Source organism: Aotus nancymaae, unplaced genomic scaffold (assembly GCF_030222135.1).
Source record: "Aotus nancymaae isolate 86718 unplaced genomic scaffold, 86718_ANA_hifiasm-v0.15.2.pri h1tg000008l, whole genome shotgun sequence".
Taxonomy (NCBI): domain Eukaryota; kingdom Metazoa; phylum Chordata; class Mammalia; order Primates; family Aotidae; genus Aotus; species Aotus nancymaae.
In genome coordinates, this window is record NW_026988419.1 from 55038258 (window position 1) to 55057986 (window position 19729).

The following is a 19729-nucleotide window of genomic DNA, read 5'->3' on the forward strand; positions in this document are numbered from 1 at the left end:
GCCTGAGGCTGTTTTAAAATCAACTTTTTTTTTTTAGAAAGTAAAAGTACACTCCAAAATAATGATTAAAAAGTATATTTAAATACATAAACCAGTAACATCATTGCTTATCAAGTATTAAATACTGTACGTAATTGTGCTGTATTTTCCTTAATGAAATGCTATACTTTTAAACAACTGGTAGCACGGTAGATTTGTTTACACTAACATCACTACAAATGTGAGTAATGTGTTATACTATGTCATGATGGCTACCACACCTTTTATGTGGTCTACTGACTCAAAATGTTGTTATGCAGTAAATGCCTATATTTGTATATCATTAACCTGTGGGTTGGCTCTCTGCTGAAAGGTACAAACACTACTAACGGCAAGTGTCCTGGTAAGAGCCAAATACTGGGCCAAGAAACAGGGTCCAAAAGGCAGGCATTAGCATGAGAAAGGAATTAATCCTCTGCTAGGCATAAGTGTAACAGATGTAAGGGCAATCTTAGGTGGCAAAGAGAAGTTGGCTTCTGTCCTTGTGGGAGGATAAGAGGTAGGCAGGAGGGTGATGGATAGTCTTTCAAGGAGGCAGTATGGGATACAGACAAAGTGGGGTATGTATTACTAAAGGTACATACTAAGGCTTTCCAAGGGATACTGGAGCAAGACAAGTTTTAAGAAAATCAACTTCTATATCTTCATTTTCCCTTTGTTTGCTTCCCAAAGATGATCTGCCTATTTTTCCGGAGTCCTCAATCTCCCACTTTACAAAAGAAATCCATACCTCTCCCATCTCAAATCTTATTAGAACGAGTTGCCCTAGGCTTTAGAAGCTTCCTTGGAACAAAACAAATGGATAATTTAAAATAAGAGTGCCTTAAAGCCTCCATTAATCAAGGCACCATTAACCCTCAAGCTTCTGGCATTCCCTGTCTTACAAATATTATTGAAGGCAAAGCATGACTTTAAGGGTCGGTGTTCTGCCTTGTGTTTAGGAATCCAGATATACTTTACTGTGTAGTGTGATGACAGAAAGAATAACAATTTTCATTTAATGATTACCTCTTCCATTGTGGAAATACCATGCAAAAATGTATTGTCCAGAGAGGGAGTTCCGTAAGAATGAAGAAATCAATTAAAATTTTTGAAAAATTAAACATATATTTGTCACAAACAAGTATAATAGAGTGATATTTTAAAATATTAAAATACATTGGGTTCAAATAAAATTATGTTGGCGAAGTACAAAGAAAATGCAAAATTTAATAAGAAAAAGGGACACTGAAAACGTCCAACCATTAGATGAGTTAATTCAAGCTTGTTTTTTAAAACCAATGATAGCATCAAATCACTATGGTATTTAGATACTTGTAAAAGGGTATCTGGAAAAAACAAATTTTCTTTTTTCAACAATTTCAATCTATGATTATAAAATTGTAGGAAATCGCCAGGTGCGGTGGCTCACGCCTATAATCCCAGCACTTTGGGAGGCCGAGGCGGGTGGATCACGAGGTCAAGAGATCGAGACCATACTGGTAAACAAGGTGAAACCCCGTCTCTACTAAAAAATACAAAAATTAGCTGGGCATGGTGGCACACGCCTGTAGTCCCAGCTACTCGAGAGGCTGAGGCAGGAGAATTGCTTGAACCCAGGAGGCGGAGGTTGCGGTGAGCCAAGATCGCGCCATTGCACTCCAGACTGGGTAACAAGAGCGAAACTCTGTCTCAATAAATAAATAAATAAATGAATAAATAAAATAAAATAAAATAAAATTGTAGGAATCAACTTAGAAATGTGCAAGGGTACAGAATTTATCAAGTTTATTTTCAAGAGTATGTGAGTGTATTAGGCAGAATGGCCCTCTAAAGATGTCCATACCCTAATCCCCGGAACCTGTTAATAGGTTACTTTCCACCGCAAAAGAAACTCTGCAAATGCAAAAAGACTACAGATCCAAAAATAAGATAGATTCCTGGGCTATCTAGGAATCTAATCAAGAGCCCTCAAGAGCAGAGAACTTTCTCCATCTGGAGTCAGAGATTGAGCCAGAAAAAGAAGTCAGACAGGTTAGAAGCATGAGAGGGACGTGACCTGCCATTACTGGAGGGGGCCACATGGAAGGCACTTCAGCTCCTGGGAGACAAGACCAGCCCCTGGCTGACAGCCAGTAAGGAAAGAGGGATGAAAATAAAGAAAAGACCTACTGAATTCAGCCAAACGCCTGAATTACCTTGGAAGTGGATTCCTCCCTAGAGACTCCAAAAAAGAATGAAGCTCTGCCAACACACTGATCTTGGCTTTGTAAGACCCTAACTGAGGACTCAGTTGAGCCCGCTTGGATTTCTGACCTACAAAAACTGTGAGACAATAAATTTATATTGTTTTAAGATGTTAAGTAAGTGGTAATGTATGAGGCAGGAATAGAAAATTAATAGAGTAAGCAAGAGTTGTAAGGTCCCAGGAGGACGCACTTGTGCCCCACAACTTCAAGAGCAGCAGCACCTTATAGAAACAGGTTTTTTTTTTTCTATTTTTATAACATTTCATATAACTCATAAAACAGTGTTTGTATAAAGATTGACACAAAGTTTCTAGAGAGCATACAATTTCCAGTAATGTCCTGGGTTTTTGTTACATTCAGTTTTCTAAGGATGCACTCAAATCAATGGTAAAACGCAGACATTATGTGATACCTCATTATCTTTGGTAAAACTATTCTTATTTTGTCTCCTCACAGTATTAACTCTGATCTCCACTTTGTGCAGGATCTGCTGTTAGTAGGATGCCAGAAAAACATTAAGGCTGGATCTACAAGAGGCAAGTATTTCTAAACAGTAATAATAGCCTCTTGGCCCCCATCCCCACTTCATGTATATATATAGTCTATCTACACAGCCAGGCAGGGTGAGCGCTCACAACGACCAGTCAAGAGTCTTGAGATCCCCTCTCAACTGGGCAAGAAGCAAATATCTTTGGGGAACACTGGAAACTGAGGCCATCTCTACAGGAACCCAAGTGGCCATGCTATGGTGTGGTTAGGCCAGGGACTCTTACCAATTAAACAGTCAATCTGTTCACCACTAACTAGATCCTATTGGTTGACTGATGATTGCTGCTGATGTGGTTCCCCTTCCCACAAACATAAAAAAATAAAGGGAAGATTTGGAGCCAACACTGAAGGGGTAGGGGAACACTAGCACAAACGACACTAGATATGACTTCATTCCCTGTCAAACATTTGTCATCATGTAGACACAGCCAAGGTGAACTGAAGCAGGATTCAAATACTCAGTACATTCATGACAATCTTCATACATTCTTGAAATGATCCTAGAGATCACCTTGGGAATAGTAATGTGGTCATAATAACAAACCTAAATCCAGGAGTTTGAAAACCTGCAGCCATGACCTAGTAGGACTTCATTCACCTCTCAAGACTAAAGTATTTTAAATTCAGGATTTTTTTTAAATTTTTTTGAAACAGTCTTACACTGTCACCCAGGCTGAGGTGCAGTGGCACAATCATGGCTCACCGCAACCTTGATCTCTAGGGCTCAAGTGATCCTCCCAACTCAACCTCCTGAGTAGCTGGGACCACAGGTGCACATGCCACCATGCCCAGCTATTTTTTTTTTTTTTTGTAAAGACCAAGTCTCATGATGTTGCCCAGGCAGATTGCGAACAACTTGAGCTCAAGGAGGCTTTAAGGCACTCTTATTTTAAATGAATGATCAAGGATTTAAATCATTCATTTAAAATAAGAGTGCCTTAAAGCCTCCATTAATCAAGGCAATGATCCTCCTGTATTAGCCTCCCAAAGTGCTTGGATTACAGGTGTAAGCCATTGACCTTGGCCAGGAAAATTTTAAATTATATGATTACACCATGATCCTCTATAGTAAAAAAAAATATACATTTCAGGGCTGTCAAAAAGGATACATGAAAACAATACATGTAAAATACATGGTATAGTGCATGACACTAAAATCATATTTATTAAGTTTGCAAATTTACTGCATTTTACTTTGACTTCAAATGTGCATTTTCCTAATGCCTAATAAATACCTAATCTTACTATCTTCTTTATTTTTGAGGCAATAAGCTGAAGAACTACATATTTAGTTTAACTTTCAGATATAAGAGTTTTGGCCAGGTGTGGTGCCTCAAGCTTATAATCCCAGCACTTTGGGAGGTCAAGGTAGGTAGATTGCTTAAAGTCAAGAGTTCAAGACCAGACTAGTCAACATGGAGAAACCCCTTCTCTACTAAAAATACAAAAAATTAGCTGGGCATGGTGGTGGTGCCTGGAGTCTCAGCTGCTCAGAAGGCTGAAGCACAAGAATTGCTTGAGCCTGGGAGGTGGAGGTTGCGGGTGAGCTGAGATTCCACCACTACACTCTAGCCTGAGCGACAGAGCAAAACTCTAGTCTCAAAAAAAAAAAAAGTTTTACATTAATCTTTAACCTATGATTTTGATGTTATCCATAAGTTTATTTGATATATAATGTGTAGTTCATCAATGTAAGGAAATCAAATTTATCAGCAGAGAGAAAAATATAAGCTCCATGTTAACAAGGAAAGCAGCAGTATTTTCCCCCGATTCACAGCAGACACAAGAGATGTCCTTCACACAATTCCCAAGAGTATACTAAAATTCTGATGACATTTCTCAAAGTTGATGGTACACATAAAAAGTATCACAAACTTCTCCAGACTGTATTGTATGTGAGTAGTGAAATCAGTTCAGTATCTCAAAAATATTCTTCAATAAAAATATCAGCATTCCAATTTTTAAAGGAAACATTTTTAAAATGAGTCTTGATTATTTCTAGGCAATGTAAAGAAAGCAAGTTCTTGTTTTATAGTTTAAAATTGTAACACAGTAACAAATACACAAATACAAAGAACTTACAGAGTAATAATTATAAATATGAACAATACTAGTGCAAATTTTACTAATAACAGCACTTTGGATTTGGTAATGGAATTATGTGGTCTTAGGTCTATAGCATTATTTTTGCCCATGGTAGGTGATAACATACCTTTCATTGCTTTTCTTCTTCTGAGAAACTTATTTTTTGTAAAAGCAAAAAGAAAATAGAAAGAGAAATTCACAGCTCTCCAAGAATTACAGTAATTCATTATTATTTAAAGTACATCAATGACATTTCTCATTATGAAAAGGGCATAAATAAAACACACTAGAGGCTTGGTGTGGTGGCTCACGCCTATAATCCCAGTGTTTTGGGAAGCTGAGATGGGAGGATCACTTGAGGCTAAGAATTTAAGAACAGCTTGGGCAACACAGGCTCCATCTCTACAAAAAATAAAAAAGCAGGTATAGTTAAGTAGCACATGCCTGTTATCCCAGCTACTTGGGAGGCTGAGGTGGGAGGACTGCTGAAGCCCGGGTGTTTGAGGCAGCAGTGAGCTATGACTGCATCACCACATTCCAGCCTGGGTGACAGAGACCCTGTTTCTAAAAATGAAACGAAGAAGACTATGGATTATGTACTATATCCATTAAAACAATGATAAGCTCACCTCTTCCATTTTCAACATATATCAAAATTCAAGTAAGTGAAGTGGTATTACTATACAAAAATAACCCTCAATCCAACATCCACATATCAACAATCATTAAAACCTACCTTACAAATGATAAAAGACTTCACTGATTCTCAACTTTGTGGCCAAAAATTGACAGTGTAGTTATATTTATTGTTTAATTAGCAGAGACTTCAAAACAACTTTATATATGTGGTATTTTAACCATAATCTCAATACCACTATGGGGAAGGAGAAATGAAACGTTTCACTAGAATGTTTATAATGGGATTGGTGGAGCAGAAGAAAAGGATAACTGGGGCTGGTAGTCTCCTGTAATCCCAGCACTTTGGGACACTGAGGTGGGAAGATCAGTTAAGCCTGGGAGTTTGAGACCAGCCTGGGCAAAGGCAAGACCCCATTTCTACAAAAAATTTAAAAACTAGCTGAGTGTGGTGGCATGCGAGTGTGGTCCCAGCTATTAGGGAGGCTGAGGCAGGAAGATCTCTAGAGCCCAAGAGGTGGAAGCTGCAGTGAGACTTGTTCACATCATTGCACTCCAACCTGGATGACAGAGACCTTGTCTCAAAAATACAAAAATAATTGGATTTTATGGAAATCATCTCATAATTTTATCATCTCAAAATAATAATATGCTATACTGCAGGAATTTGATACAGAAAAAGTCTGAGAAGGGGTACACATGGAACAAAAAAATATGAGATAGTCTCTCAAATGAATTTATGACAATTCTAAGGTGGTATGTTCCTCCATAAATTATAAATTCCTAGGGAAAACCAACTTTGTTTCCAAAGCTACCAAGTAGATGTTTGCTGTACTGCTTTCAAGCTACAGCACAAGCATGCCTGAAGGGCTAGGCTAGATTATTTCTGAATGAACTTCAACAATAACAATTACCACAATATATACTGAGTACTCATTAAGTTCTTGATGCTGTATTAAATATTGTATATATATTATATGAATGCTCACAACAAGACTGTTATTCTCCTTAAAGAGAAAGAAACTGAGGCACAGAGAGGTTATATAATTTACCCAAGATAACACAGTTTATAAGTGGTAGACCCATGACAATCTGGCTCCTAATAACTATCCTAAAACACTGATTACATACTTACTATGTGCCAGAGACAATATTGAGGAAACAAAAACTCGGTCAATTTGGCTATCATATACTCACATACACTTTCTTTATTCCAAGTGTTTCCTATATGGAAATGAATTTGTCATTATAAATCTTAGTAAATCATGACACATTCATAAGATAGAACTCCTATAAATGAAATGTATAGTTCAGAAAGTAACTTTTTTTTTTTTTTTTTTGAGACAGAGTCTCGCTCTGCTGCCCAGGCTGGAGTGCAGGGGCATGATCTTGGCTCACTGCAACCTTTGCCTCCTGGTTTCAAGGGATTCTCCTGTCTCGGCCTCCCTAGTAGCTGGGATTACAGACGCCCACCACTATACCCAGCTAATTTTTGTATTTTTAGTAAAGATGGGATTTTGTCATGTTGGCCAAGCTGGTCTCAAACTCCTGACCTCAGATGATCCGCCCAACTTGGCCTCCCAAAGGGCTGGGATTACAGGTGTGAGCCACTGTATCTGGCCCAGAAATTAACTCTTAAATCAGCATAAGATATTCAATGCACAAACCACATAAAACTGCATGAAATCTAAGAATTATTGTTACAAGACTGTTAAAAGTTTTGGTAAACCTTAAGAGAAACAAAGACAGTAAAATGTCAGAAAACATGAAAATATTTGTTGCCTCACATAGATCACTGGTAGACAAATAACTATAGTATGATATGGACAACTAAATAATTTTAAAACTGCTAAATAATACAATGTATTCCCAGCAATAATTCCCAATTACGTAATCACACTTTATTAATCGTAACTCCAAAGTTCACAAAATTATGGCAAAGCTAACGCATGCATGCTCTGCTGACAGTGTAAACTTGCTTAAGTCTTTGGGGAGGCAAATATCTGGCAACTGTAGAAATATTTATATCCTTTGACTGGTAATTCATTTGAGATTAGTATCCTACAAAAACAATTCAAAAAAGAAAAAGATAAATGCACAGAGATGTTCAATTCAATGTCAAAATAGGCATGAACTGAAACTATTATTTTCCTGTCAGGCATTTAGAACAAATTTAATACTTATTTTTCAACTATCACGTAACAATCAAATATTATAAAGGTTATACAACCTGTAAAAATACAATGCTATAAAAGTAAAGTAAAACTTATTTGATATAATTCTGTAAAAACTATAATGTATATACACAAACAAGAAGAAAACAAAAATAATGAACACAATTATTTTTTAGTATGGCAAAACAAGCTGATACATAAAAAAATTGTTCCAACACATGCTCAATAAATAAAAGCAAACATACTAGCCGAAATAGTAAAATTACAAAAACCAAAGCTATAAAACTGGAATGACAAAGGTTTAGGTTCTGCTAGGAGAACTAAAGAATATTTAGGGAACATATTTATACATTTATGGTCAATATTATAGATAAAAACACTATATATTTCAAAAATAACCAAAGTCCAATAGTATTTTGCCAATTACAATTATTCCTCCCCTGTCTTTCCCTACCAATCTTCCCCTGAGAATCTCTGTGGTAATAAGTCACTACTACTGTTGGAAGTATTTTCTAATCTTGAATAGAAAGGCAAAAAAGTGGCTTAGAACCATTAAGATACAGAATGGGAATATGGGTGAACAGGCGAAGTCCCAAAACATTTTATTTACATCTCTTCTTTACTATCAATTCCAAAATTCCAAGGAACAAAAGCATCATTAAACATACTTAAAAGTGAAAATGAGGCTGGGTGCAGTGGCTCATGCCAGTTATCCCAACACTTTGGGCTGAGGTGGGTGGATCACATGAGGTTAGGAGTTCGAGACCAGCCTGGCCAACATGGTGAAATCCCTCTCTAATAAAAATACAAAAATTAGCCAGGTGTGGTGGCGGGTACCTGTAATCCCAGCTACTGGGGAGGCTGAGACAGGAGATTTGCTTGAACCCGGGAGGCGGATGTTGCAATGAGCTGAGAGCACCACTGCACTCTAGCCTGGGTGATAGAACAAGACTCCATCCCAGAGGAAAAAAAAAATTGAAAATGAATATACCAGTTTCAAGGTTGCCACCAAGAATAAATTGAAAAGATATATATAATGATACACATTTATTTATAATTATATAATATGTAACATTAAATATGCTTATAACATAAAATAATGTGTCAAAATAGGCCGGGTGCAGTGGCTCACGCCTGTAATCCCTTAAAATGAATATGCCAGTTTGAAGGTTGTCAAGAAGGTTGTCAACAAGTCTAAACAAATTGAAAAGATGTATATAATGAATACATATTTATATATGTAATATTAAATATATTTATACTATTAAATAATGTGTAAAAATAGGCCGGCTGTGGTGGCTCATGACTGTAATCCCAACAGTTTGAGAGGCCAAGGTGGGTGGATCACTTGAGGCCAGGAGTTTGATATCAGCCTGGCCAACACGATGAAACCCCGTCTCTACTAAAAACACAAAAATTAGCAGGGTGTGGTGGTGCACCCCTGTAATCCTAGTTATTTGGGAGGCTCAGGCAGGAGAACCGCTTGACTCTAAGAGGTGGAGATTGTAGTGAGCCAAGACTGCACCAATGCACTGCAGCACAGGCAACAGAGGAAGACTCCATCTCAAAAATAAAATAAAGTACTTACAATTACTGATGGCCTTAAAGATCCACAAATTTCCTTAATTTTCTATGAAACTATACCTTACTATATAACTTTTAACCTTGAAAAACATAACAAAGGAAATAAAATGTTCAATGGGGTTTTCCTTCAAATATAAACAGGTGATTACTATCTTACTACTTCAACATTAAAACTTACATAAAGAGAATATGCAGCATTTGAGACAAGTTCTTAGCCTTAAGGAATAGGTGTGAGTATAAGATAAACACAGAAATACTAAGTTAAACTCCAAATTATAACAGTACAAAATGGGTTTTTTGTTTTGTTTTGAGACGGAGTCTCGATCTGTTGCCCAGACTGGAGTGCCGTGGCATGATCTCGGCTCGCTGCAACCTCCTGCTCCTTGGTTCAAGCAATTCTCCTGCCTCAGCCTCCTGAGTAGCTGGGATTACAGCTGCCCACCACCGTGCCTGGTTAATTTTTTGTATTTTTACTAGAGATGGGGTTCTGGGGTTTTGCCATGTTGGCCAAACTGGTCTCGAACTACTGACCTCAGCTGGTCCGCCTGCCTCAGCCTCCCAAAGTGCTGGGATTATAGGCGTGAGCTACCACACTTGGCTAACATGGGATTTTTTTTTTTTTTACAGTACATTTTAATCATACAAAATAACCTAACAGGTTCTATATGCTTTGACTTTTATAAAGATCAGTTGAATATTATTGTTATTCACTGAGTTTTAAACAAGAGAAGTTCTGGTGAAAATCTGATTTTAAATAAGGGAGACTTCAACTACTTTATCTTCTCCAATGACATTTTAGTAAGCATAAAAAAGAGAAAGAAATGCCTACTTATACACATATTTCATATTGGAAGGAAGAGCTTGAAGACAAAACGAGTAGAAACAGCACACATTGGTGAGATTGTTTATCTGATCTAACATGATCTAGCAATTTACCAGACAAGAACATATGTATCATTAAAACCCAAGTTTTCCAAAATACAAAAATTTGGGTAGAAAAAAATGCAGATTATTTTTTGAAGAGTTAATACTAGTTATATGTAGATGTGATGTGTGGCATATTTTTCAACCATATTCATAGAGCTTCCAGATCCTGAGTACCAGTAAAAAGCTCCCCACTATTATTTGTTAAAGTGCTGACAACCACTTCTTTTCTTTTCTTTTTTTATTTTTGAAATGGAGTCTCACTCTGTAGTCCAGGCTGGAGTGCAGTGGCGCGATCTCTGCTCACTGCAACCCCTGCCTCCCGGGTCTCAGTTCAAGCAATTCTCCTACCTCAGCCTCCCAAGTAGCTGGCATTACAGGCACGAGCCACCATGCCCAGCTATTTTTTTATTTTTTAGTAGAGACGGGGTTTCACCATGTTGGCCAGTCTGGTCTTGAACTCCTGACCTCGTGATCCGCCTGCCTTGGCCTTTGGGAGGTCTGCTGGTATTACAGGCATGAGCCACTGCGCCCGGCTGCTGACAACCATTTCTACTATTAACTTAGCTTAAAAATAAAAAACAACGCCAAAGAGAAAAGTAACTGCAGGAATTACTGGGTTACTTATTTAACTGATAATAATATAGTGCCCCAAATACGAAATAAACATTCGGATAAGGTTTTTATAAAGGATTTTCAGGGAATGCACTTGGATCTACAGAAGGTATTATGTACCCTACACACACACACAAAAAGAGTCCCTGAAAGCTCCTTCCTTACTGACAGTTAAAATACATAACACCTATGTTCTAAATTTCCACAATATTACATTTTAAATCATTTCTTAAAACTCAATGGCAGTACCATTCTCTCAAAACAAGATTAAACGTCTTAGGAAGGCAACATACACATCAAGGTAAATTTGGAAGATTCTCAGAAATTCTTTTACACATCAAGGTAAATTTAAAAGATTCCTAGAAATTATTTTACAAAGAGTAGGATTCTTAACTGTTATGCAATTATTGATGGCCTTAAAGACCCATGAACTTTCTTAATCTACAGAGGGGTATCTTTATTTTTAAAACATATTTTACAAGGATGTTCCTATCATTTTGAAACAAAGTTTTTACAATGGATTCCTCAATTGAGAAAATAAAATTTAAATACAAGATAAAACTGCTTCTGTGTTTGGATTTTAGGGCACTTAAACCTATAGGTCTGACTTTTTAACACGCTTTTATAAATAAAGCTTTACCTTCATAATTTTGACTAAAGAGACCAAAGCTATATGACTAAAGATTAGACCTAGAACAGCTGTTACTGACAAATGACAACGCCAGTGGTGATGTTTCTTCAAATAAGACAAAATGTGTGCTCAAAGGAAGTCAATTTTTGTTCTGACTTTAAATATGTATCTTAAACACATGAATTGTGACTGTCTCCATAATTTAAAACCCCTAAGAAATTTAAACTTTCACATTATAATTTAGGGATTAGTCGATCTCTAAGTACCAATTAAATAATCGCCAGGAAAGTATTAGAAAACCTGAAGGTACATGTAAAGAAATGCTTTACATCACTATATAAAGTAGGTGTTGAATTTTAAGACAAAGATTTCTTTCTCTAAAATTTCTGATGCCTAAGGTCCATCAGGAGTAATCTCTTTTACTCCATGATATTCACAGTAGTTTTGCTCTTGGCCTCCCCAGTTTTAAGACTCTCCATTAAGGAAAACCAATTTTATACTACCTAGGGGCACAAAAATAGTCCCCAGCTCCTCCTCCTCTCTTTTTCCTCCTAGGTTCGGTTAAACTAGCGAACAGAGAAAACACATACACACAGTCCCTCTCGGCTTTGGTCCCTAGGGCACTAGTGAAAAGCAAATTATTTCTCTACATAAGCTCTGCTGTCCACTCAGAGAGATTAAAGTGTGTGTGTGTGTGTGTATGTATATATATATATATATGGGAAAATACCAGAATCAGTCTGCACCCCTACCTAAGCCCCGCCCCACCGGGAGTGGGGGTTAACGGGATTGTGAGGGTGGCGGAAAGGACAGAAAAGGCCGACTTCCAGCTCCCAGGTTCTCCACAACATTCTTTACTTCAGGCTGCACGGCAGCCAGGGACCCTGATCCTATTTTCAGCCGCGCCTCCCGATCCTCCTCCCCGCCACCATCACAAACACACTGTCCTCAATCGCTTGAATACTGGGTGGGGAGACCAGAGTGGGCCCTCTCTCTGCCCAACCCGAGGACTGTGGGTAGGAGCGATCTCCCTGCGCACACGGCAGACTCGACATGCGCCCCAGAGACCTCTGAACTGACCCAAGCATGGGGAAGATAATTCGGAGGGAGGGGTCTAAGAGGAGCCGTTATTCCTTTTTCCTCTGCCTTAGGAAAGCGCGCGCGAGGGAGGGGCCGGAACAACGAACGCTTGTTACCTAACGGTCCGGCCCAGCCAGTCAGGCTCCCAAAGCCGATACCGTGCGGACAGCTGAAGTGGCAGCACAGCCACAATCGCCCCAAGGGCTAGGGAGCACGTCAGGAGCACCCTAGGTAATGGGAAACGGGGTGGGGACTGTGCTGAGCGACGTCGCCATGTTAGCGCCTTCTTTCTCTGTATCCCTACAGTCTCCAGCCCTGCGACCTTCTGCCCATCATTACTCACCCTTCCAGGTCACTAGTTCAGGATCCTTTCGGTCGCCCGGGAGGCCTGAGCACAGCCGTGTTTACAAACCACCCCTGGAGGAAAGGGCTGAACGGCACTTTAAAGGCCACGGGCTCCCACAGGCTTCCGTCCTCTCTCGCGAGATAGGACTGACAACCCTTCTCCCCGCCCCGCTCCCGGCAACCCCCTTCCTTCTCGCGCCCCACCCCTCCATGCACACGCCCCTTCTTGCCTGCCTTCTGAGAAGCGCCTCCGAGTCAGGTGATTCCGTCAGGCTTAAGGAAGAAGGTGGGTCTTCAGCAGGGCGGGTAGAAGGGGCGGTAACCAAAGAGCACTCGGCGCTGATGATTGGACAAAGAGCCTGAAGGGCGGGAAGCAGTTCTGGAGAGGGCGGGACCAGAGGGCCCCCGGAGCGTTACCTCTGCAAACCCGGAGCTGTGGAAGGCTGTCATTGGCTGCCGGCTGGGATGCGGGTGCAGGCGGCGGTGGAGGGCAAGGCAGGGCGTTGGCGGTTCGCGTTGGGGAAAGGTGAGCTCCGGAAAGGCCGCTAGAGGGAAAGCAGGATGGGTCCTCTGAGCGCAGCCCCAGGAGCCGGGTGTCTCCGTGGCCGTCACTTCCCAGCACTAGGTAGGGAGGTGGGTAAAAGTAGTCTGCACTCCTCAGCCCACCCTCTGGCTCCCCGGGAGCCTGAGACGGGGAGTTTGGGGTAAGGTGAGGTTTGGGAGAGGCGGAGTTTGCTGGTAATTCCCCATCCCTTCCCTCCAAAAAACCCCACACAACCTTAAAGATTTCCATGTTAACTGTAGGGATGTTGGTTATTCAATAAATAGCACAAGTTGAAAAGTATGAGCAGGTGCCCCTGTGAAAATTTACATTAACTCTTCATATAAGACTTTTTTCAGTGTCTTTTATTTTTTCCATTTATTAAATACGGATTTCTAGTCTGTAACAAAATTATGAATTAGTTTATATATTAACATAAAACACACTCAGAATCGTTGAAAATTTTTAGGGGATAGTGTTAGAGTTAAGTTCAAGAATAATATCTGGCATAAAAGTGAAATTGTAAAGGCACTGACTTTTTAATAGGTTTCTGGACTGCATACATGTATGTAAGCCAATTCGGTCCTCTTTTAAAACTAATTTTAGTTACTTAAGAAACCAAATTATTAACACTGCAGTACTTAAAATGAAAGTACTGTCCCCATATAGTAACAGTAATGTTGTAGTGCCATTGTAGTGTAGCATATTATGTCAACAAAACCTCACAGTTCAGATTACTCATGATGGAAATTGTGGACAGTGTTTGAGTGACATCACAATTGTTAGGTCTAGAAAACATTGACTAAAATGATGCTTCTCTCTCCATCTCCCAAAACGACTTATGTGAGAAAAAGAACTGAGAATATTATAACATTTCAAAATACGTTTGGGTCAGTTAGAATAGATTTCTTTAAACAATTATTTTTCCATTTATGTGTATTAAAATTTGAAGTTATTTTTTCCAGTGTTGATACAATTGAGCAGTAACTTTGTTTTAAATTTCTCATTTCTACTTCAGTCTGTTGTCAAGCAGTTAATTATCTACATGATGCATTCAAGGAACGAGTTATTTTTTTAAAAAGTCTTTCTTTTTAGATAAGAGAAGAACTAGTGATATGAACAGTACTCTGATCTGTTTTGAGAATTCAGTTTTAGCTAATTTTCTAAAGAGAAGGTATACCTAAAGTGAGAAAAAAATAAACAAGATGAGGGGTCAGGAAACAGGTGGAAACTATGCATATTTCTTATATATGCAATTTGGCAGCCTGGCATTTAACAAAAGGTCTCACTTTATCCACATATTTCTAGTTCCACAACAGTTTGTTTACTATAGTTTTTCTACAAGTGGGGAAAACATTCAGCATTGTCAAAATGAGTGTAGTTACTATATTCAGGACTGATTCCATGAACTTGTCTCACTACTTATTCACATCCTCAAAAAATGCTATCCTTTTCCATTTTTGTTCTCACTTCTGCATTCCTCAATATCCTCAAGAGTCCTAAAGTTCTCTACAGTCTTCTCTTTACAAATGCAGGAAACTTCTTCTAGACCTCTTCTTTACCTGTATTGTTCCATAATGCATCTACCCAACTTAGTTGTAAGAGAATTAGTGAGGGTCTAGTGAATCTCCTTTAAGAACCCCGCATGACTGCTAAATAAAACTAATATTCTTTAGACACAAAATGAGGCTATTTGAAGAAAATGCATTTCTGTCATGAAAGTGTTAATAACTAAATATCACAACAATCAGTGATGGTCTCTAAATGCCCTCAGAATCTTCCAAATGCCACATAATGTGGTAGTTCCACCTTGGTATGATAGGGCTGTTAATCCATAATCTGTTACTGCTCACAAAAATTCTAAGATATATGTATATCTTAGTAGACTAATATATATATATATCTTAGGCTAATATATATCTTAGTAGACATATATACTTAGATGAATATATATTAGTATATGTAATTATATATTAGTATATATTTTACATATACTCTATAGTATATATAATAGTATGTATATATATTTATATATACATATATATATATGTATTTATTAGTCTATTCTCACATTGCTAATAAAGGTATACCTGAGACTGGGTAATTTATAAAGGAAAGAGGTTTAATTGACTCACAGTTCAGCATGGCTGGGGAGGCTTCAGGAAACTTGTAATCATGGCAGAAGGGGAAGCAAATATGTCCTTCTTCACATGGCAGTAGCAAGAAGAATGAGTGCCCAGCAAGGGGGGAAGCCCCTTATAAAACCATCAGATCTCTGAGAACTAACTCACTATCATGAGAAGAGGATGGGGGAAACCACCCCCATAATTCAATTACTGCCACCTGGACCCTCCCACAACATGTGGGGATTATGGGAACTATAATTCAAGATGAGATTTGGGGTAGGACACAGCCAAATCATATCTCGTTTGTGTATGTGTGTGTGTGTATGTGTGTTCATGTGTGTGTTCTCTCTCCATCTTCCCTTTCAACTCCTCCTTCTCTCTCTCACTAATAATTAATTTACAGAACATAGTTTCTGTTTGTCTGAGGCTAAACAAACCTAGATGACTACACCCCTTATGTGTGCTTGGTACAACTAATCCTGGGCTCAGGAAAAGTGCCTTTACATAGTCATGGTATTCTCAGGATACAACCCAATACAGTGGATTAGCTGGGATTTTATTATTGAGATCAAGGTAGGGGTGTGTGTGTGGGTGTGGGTGTGTGTTTGTGTGTGTGTGTGTGTGTGTGTGTGATGTGAAAGGGGTGGGGGAAGCAGGACATGATTACCCCACTGGTACCTGAGAGATGAAATGAGGATAATATGGCCCTAGACATTGTAGTTGAATTTTTGGTAGCTTCTATCTCATGAGGTCTTTTTCTCTCTCTGCCATCTCAGGGTCCTCCTGCACATTGCTGAAATGGCCTACGCTATAGTTACCTCTCAGCACTTGTCGTTATTATGGAAATTTTAAGTGCAAGGATGTCTGCCCTCCAACCTAAATCCTTGGTTTCTCAATAGAATTTATAATTAATGCAGTGTGGCATTATGGGGAAAAAAAGGCTATGTTTATCTTCATATCATACCAGTTAGCTTAGAGAGAGGAGAATGGAATTTAAGGGCCTTGTTTTCATTTTTGATGCTAATGTCACCTCTTCTCTCTCATCTGACTCACTAGAGAGAGGGATTGCCATCATTATATTCTGCTCTTTATACAATATTGTTATTAATAAAAATAGACAGTACCACTCCTACCTTTCATGGCTTCGCATAACTAGTCTATTTGTCAACCTGAGGCCCACATAATACCAAAGCCACGTGATCCTTTTGCTGGAAACCAAGGGAGGTCTGTCAGCATATGGATCCTCCTGGGTCCTTAGACTAACATCCTGCTCTTTTCAGTTACCTTCTTACCTTGGATACAGCCTCATTGGTCCATGATGGCCAAATAGGTCAACCATCAACCTAATGCTCTCTTTACTCATAAAGCATCTATATTTATTGAGTATGAACATTCCAGGCACTGTTTCTGGCTCTGAGATGACAACTATAAATAAGACAAAGTTCCTTCTTGTGGTTGGGTACAGGGGCAGGAGAAGACATGCTACATATATAAACAGTAATATAATTGAAATTGTGGTAAGTACTATGGAGAAAATAGAGCAGGGGTGTAATAACATTCAATATTAGAAGCTTGCTTTTTAAATACAGCGTTAGAGAACTTGAAAGTAACAGACATTTTAGATAGCTCTAGAGCAGTGGGAGAATTCTGTGAGTTGTCCTTTAGATACAAGTCTTAAGGGAAAAATACTGAAATGTCCAGCAGCTGAGAGACTTAGCCAACCTGCGTAGCTATTTGAGGAAGCAAAGCCTGGGGTGCAATTATAAAAGGAGATCCTGGAGTCTCCATGGCTGGTAAGTGCTGACTAAAAGCAATTGTTGAAAAGCAGCCACTGACAGCAACCATGGGACCTCTCAGGAGTCTCTGCCATAATCAGTTGTAGGATGCTAGCTTGTGCTAATGGGAGGAACAACCAAAAGCTCTTGGATTTAGGGGACCCAATTGGTCTTAGGTACTCTATTTACTTCCTCTCTCCAATATTTAAGCTTCCTTGCGAAAGAAAATCTAAGTCACTAAATATCTCAGAAGAGATACATTACTTTTGTCAATTCAGGAGAAAGAAGTGCAAATTCTTGCCAGGAACTTTAACCAGTTTGTAGAGAAAAAATACTTTTTGCCCTTAATAATGTAAAGAACTGGGCAAGTAACTGATGGACCATGTTTTTGGGTGTTAAGTCCATAACATTGTCAGTAGAATTATACTATGAAATAACTACGTCGATATGCTCAGAATGTAGAGAATTCAACAACTCATTTGCAATTTCCTATGTATTTTTAAAGGCTTTGCAGGTAGGACCATAACAATACAATTGTTTCCTCTTCCAAGCACCCAACACCCAAACCAAACCATATTCACTAAATAAACTATACTTGTAGTTCACTAAATAACTAAATAACATATTCACTAAACTATACTTGTAGTTCACTAAATAACATACTCACTAACTAAACCATTTCACCAAATAAACTGTACTTGTGCTTCTGCTGTGAATTTTAAGTTCGGTTTGTCTAATTGAACTTAAAATTTACAGCAGAAGCACAAGTACAGTTTATTTGGTTCTCAAATGTTATTTCCCATTTATCTATAATCCTGCCTTAAAATTAATGGCATTGACATTTATTTCTACTCAACTTCAGTCACTCAGCAACTTGATCACAAATTTTGATCATTCTTTGAACCTACCTGACTTCCAAGATCTTGAACTCTGAAATTCTTTAAATTTCTTGTGTATTTTTCGGTTCTTATTGAAACGGAATTTCAACATTACTGAAACCTCTGAGTCCTTGACCCCTCTGTGTTATTTCAGTTTATCACCTTTATTGTGTCTTCCCTTGTTCCTTACCTGGTTTGAAATTCATAGGTCTTCCTGTTGAACAGTGTGCTTGTTTGCCATCTGCCTAGAGCCACTTTGACCTTCTATTATCTGTTCTTCCCAGTGCCCAACCCTGATAACCCTCACTGCTCTTTATATCAGTTTGTGTTAACAAGCTTCCCAACATTGCTGGAGAGTCACAAAACTAGGTGAATGATGTTCACTACCAATTTGTTACCCATCTGGAGCTGGGTCCCTACTGCAGCTCTGCACTTTTATGCACATTAAGTCTGTGCTGTACATACCTTTTTTCTCTTTTCAAGCCTAGATCTGTAAAATTATATTTCTTGTATTTAAAATTATATGAAAAACAAAGTTTATCATTTCCTCAAATCAGCTTTTTCCTTGTCATCACTAATAGTATCATTAAAAAAGAAAATCAGAGCAGTTATATCAATGTTATAATAGATGTAACAATAGATTGTTATAATATCAACGTTATATATATTGTTAACTATTATAACAATCTAGTGTTATAACATTGATATTATAACAATCTATGGTTTTAATAGATTTGTGTTTAATTTTATGGCAGTAAATAATGAAGTAGACCAGTATCTACATACCATTTTCTTAATTTTCTTGATATTTCTAGGCTACATGGTTTGTCTGAGAGTTTTTTCAGATTGTTACAATATATTTCCCAACATATTGAAAAAAATATATGTATAAGTGGAGCTTTACATAGAAGGAAGATTTAGGCTTTAAGGAAGATCTAAATTTGGATCCTGACTTTGCCACTTAATGGCTATGTGACTTTGGGAACTGTTTAACCTCTGAGCCTATTTTTCTTTGCATCTTGGAAATTATTCCAAGTTTACAGGGTTGTTATGAGGGTTAACAGTATATATAAAGCCTCTAGTGCAGGGAGTAGCACTTACTAGATGCACACACCTTCTCCTCTCCTAACTGGTTCCTGAGATCTAGGCATTAAATCCTACTGATATTACCTTTGCACTCTTTTTAAAATATAGTTAACCCTTGAACAATGTTGGGGGTTTGGAACACTGATCCCCCTCCACCTCCCATGCAATCAAAAGTTTGCACATACCTTTTGACTTCCTCGAAACTTAATTACTAACAACAGCCTACTGTTGACCAGAAGTCTTACTAATTACATAAAGCTGATAAACAAATGTTTTGCTTTATATACATTACATACTGTATTCTTAGAATAAAGGTGGAGAAAAGAAAATGCTAAGAAAATCATAAAATATATTTCTAGTACTATATCAATATCATTAAGTTTACATCATGTTTACAAGATGAATTGTCTGTCTGAAATGGTGACAACTGCAG

At 38.3% G+C, this 19729-nt stretch overlaps 1 protein-coding gene across 4 annotated transcripts in view; it reads right to left on the reverse strand.

Annotated features, from left to right (window-relative positions):
- ATF2 (activating transcription factor 2) overlaps positions 1 to 13042 on the reverse strand; it is a 103765-nt gene extending 90723 nt beyond the window's left edge. For 3 of the 4 annotated variants that reach the window (XM_064373336.1, XM_064373334.1, XM_064373337.1), the window contains exon 1: positions 12889 to 13042. The gene's annotated coding sequence lies outside the window, so the exon portion shown is untranslated. The remainder of the gene's footprint in view (positions 1 to 12888) is intronic. The other variant, XM_064373335.1, reaches the window with a different exon arrangement.
- Positions 13043 to 19729: the final 6687 nt, after the last annotated feature.